The sequence below is a fragment of the Daucus carota genome, chromosome 6 (assembly GCF_001625215.2).
Source record: "Daucus carota subsp. sativus chromosome 6, DH1 v3.0, whole genome shotgun sequence".
Taxonomy (NCBI): Eukaryota; Viridiplantae; Streptophyta; class Magnoliopsida; order Apiales; family Apiaceae; genus Daucus; species Daucus carota.
In genome coordinates, this window is record NC_030386.2 from 11,377,247 (window position 1) to 11,380,777 (window position 3,531).

Genomic DNA, 3,531 nt, shown 5'->3' on the forward strand with positions numbered 1-3,531 from the left:
AACAACAAAATCTTATTAATGCATATATAAACCAATTGTACATACATCCATCAAATTCTAATTTCACCGACTACACATCCATCAAATACAATATCGATCAACTACTACACATCCATCTAATCTAAATATCAAGTACATAATCAAAGCCTATAAAGTACATAATCAAATCTATGTCGTTTAGGTTTGTTCCTGGAAGATGAACTTTTGTGCCATCCAGGCCTTTTAATTAATGCACCACCACATGCAGCAACTCGTCTAAGTAACTCACTTCTGCTATTTTTCTGAGGAGTTCTGCAGAAAAGTCCAATCACTCAAACCTGAATAATGAATAGGACAGCATAGCCTAAAACAACTAATTACCAAAATTTAAAAGCTAGGACATAAAATAAAATAGCAATAACAAGTAGATTTTTACTGTATGTGACAAAAGTAAAAATTATTATAGACGTATTAAAAGCTAAAACACTCGTCGACCATATATATATAAGTGCTATTGAGCAAAACTAAGAAATAAAAATATTTCACAGGACAAGGTGAAACTCACATCATATTGATGCAGATCCTTGTCTGGCAGTTCCGGAAAAAAGTGATTAGCCTCCACGATACAACGGGAACCAGTATTACCCTTGCCTGGACATAGTCAGAATTACATTATTCCTTTGTAGGCAGCCAAAAAATCACAATTACATTGTCAATTTTTATATGAAACATAGTCAGTAGCTTGTAGGACAATTCTTCCTTGCTATAATCAAATCAGATATGAAGCAATTTATTATTTTGCCAAGTCAGAAGGATAAAAGAAGCTACAAGTAGCAATTTTAACTCCACTAGATAGTGTACCTTTGTAGACAGTGACGGAATCATGAGTTTCAATTATGTTGCTGAAATCCTCACAGACGGTTTCCAGCTCATCACGGTTAGCTTAGGAACACCTGAATTTTTCATATCAATATATAAACATCATGGCATATAGAATCAGTATCGGATAGTACAAGTTATATTAATAACAAACTGAAACGCTAGTGAATATAATGTCAGTATCTTAATTTCATAGTATATCCAAATTGATCCAGAGAGTATAATGTCAGTATTAATAGGACCTCCACATAATAGAGTCATACAATTCCTGCTTTCCTATTCCGAGAATAATCACAATTTATTTTTCAGATTGTATAATCATAATTTTAATTTACTTACATGGCACTTAATTTTTCTAAGAAATGTAGCATTCTTAAATCGCCATAGAATGAGATCAATGATAAGAGTTAGAAGTCAAATCAGCTGAAACAACACTAATGATCAAGTGGACGCCAACAGTATATAAAGCATACATACAAACGGTATAATAAGAGCGGGGCGGATCGAGGAATTGATAACCAGGGTCTATAAGGAATCCCATACGTTGGCAGTTCTCAATGTCAACCATAAGACCATACATATAAAACTTTGTTTAGAGGGGTGCTTATATATATTAATTCTGCTACTAATTAAGGCAGGGGTTGTTATTGAATGAATAAAAGAGTTGGCCATATGATCAGAATAGTTGGACTATGAAAAAAGCTCCGGCTTCCTCACTTTCTGTAAAAAGAGATTTCATTTTCAGGGTGTCTTTATGGTCTTTGACATAATTATTCAGATACTGAACAATAAAAAACATAATCTCTTGAAACTGTAAAAGATTAGCTATAGAGACATCTTACCTACAATGGGTGCTCAGATTATAACGTTTCTGCAGATTTCAGGTGATGGTATTTTGACATATGACTTGATACTAGTCCTGTCCCTTCGACAACTCTACTGATGAAAAAAGGTTTGGTCTGTTTATTGTGGAGGATCAGCATGTTTTGAGATTAAAACCCCATGATATGGACATCGCTCCTTCCATGTTGAACGGTGTCATCCTAGTGGAGTTGGAAAAAAACACCAGCAGCTCCCCTGATTAAGTGAAAACACAGAAGGGTTAGCTTCTTTCTTTACTTTGAATGGATAAGTCATTGGTAGTAAAAATGGATAGTGGTCTAAAGGAACATGATTGAGGAAAACATTTACGCACATCATCCACCCCAACTTAACTACGTAAAATCTGTAAATTTGCTTATAGCCATTGACAATTTGTGCCTTGTACATCATCGTTTCCTCTCTAGATGCAGTTCTGCTTTCCGATGCACTTTCAGATTTCTTCCCAAGTGGAAGCTCTAGATCTACTACTGTAATAGCATGTCAGCTAAATAGTCATGACAAGAGAGTACACCAGAACCAACATCCGCTATGTGTGTGCTTTTTTCGTGCAATGGAGCAAATAAAAACAGTTAAAAAGTTATATAAAAGAACAAAAAATAATATGCAACACTTTCTCAAGAACAACATATGACAAGTTAATAGAGTCCAATTACACATATCATCGCTTAAAGGGTTAACAAACTCCGGGTGAAAGCACCAAATCTTCAAGAGACAAGTTAATAGACACCTGAACCTGATGCAGCAGCTTCAACACCAGCCATTTTAGACACAACAAAGCTTCACCTGATCAAGGCTTTAGCCGCATCCCCTTTACCTGATGCACTTCCTCCAAAATAACCACGTTATATAACAAACAATCCACCTAATTAATAAGCCCCAAATAATTTATATAACTGAAACAAACTAAACAAATAATCCACATAATTAAAAAGTCCCCTAAACAAAGACCCCTATATGCCACCGATACAAATCACAAGCAAGTCAAGCACACCAATTCAAAAAAATCATAAACGAATCATAAGCAAACCAAATCAATTAAATCATAAGAGATAAATCACAAGAAAAACGGTTAATATCAGTAGCCCTCAAGAACACCAAAATCAGGAATCTTCATATATACACAATAGCACAATATTAACCCAAAAAACAACCAAATACACCATGTATTACACCAATCAAAGCTTACCAACTCAAAAACTAAGCTCCCAATCCATTGATTAAGCTCAAGCTTCGAAACCCTCGAAATAGAACAACGACCATCAAGATGTACGGGAAAAACGTCGGGATTGAAGAAGTAGGGACGAAACCGAGGGTTTATAGCTTTTGGAGCGCCTGAACTCGGATGGAGACGATGAACGCCGGTGTAATTATGTCGCGCAATTTCTAGGGTTCTAGAGCAGAGAATGTGTGTGCGGACCTTTTTGTTCTAAACTGAGTGTGTTGTGCGTGTTTTAGTTTGTCTGGATGTTTTGTATGTGATTTATGTTTTAAGTTTGTTTTAATTATTTAATATTATATTTTTTGATTTATATTTGTAATGTGTTGGGTTGTAATATGTTTGGTGATTTTAATTTATATGTGTGTGAGAGTAGTTTTAATTAATTTAATATTTTAATTTAGTTGAATAATTATAATTTTTAATATTTTAAAGTTATAATATATATGATTTGTGTATTTTAATAATTTTTAATATTTTAAAATTATATATCTATATATATGATTTTGTATTTTAATGATTTTGATTATATAAATACTTATATGTATGTGTTTGTAGTTTAATGATTTTATTTT

At 33.5% G+C, this 3,531-nt stretch overlaps 1 long non-coding RNA gene across 6 annotated transcripts; it reads right to left on the minus strand.

The window, feature by feature from the left end:
* On the minus strand, positions 1–3,183 carry LOC135147024 (uncharacterized). 6 transcript variants are annotated; one of them, XR_010284308.1, is made up of 6 exons: positions 2,927–3,183; positions 2,054–2,554; positions 1,701–1,935; positions 841–932; positions 545–630; positions 1–291 (listed from the first exon to the last, which is right to left on the minus strand). It is a non-coding gene; the product is annotated as an uncharacterized LOC135147024 (long non-coding RNA). The 6 variants fall into 6 exon arrangements; XR_010284306.1 differs by having other exon boundaries at positions 2,054–2,562; XR_010284307.1 differs by having other exon boundaries at positions 2,054–2,566.
* Positions 3,184–3,531: the final 348 nt, after the last annotated feature.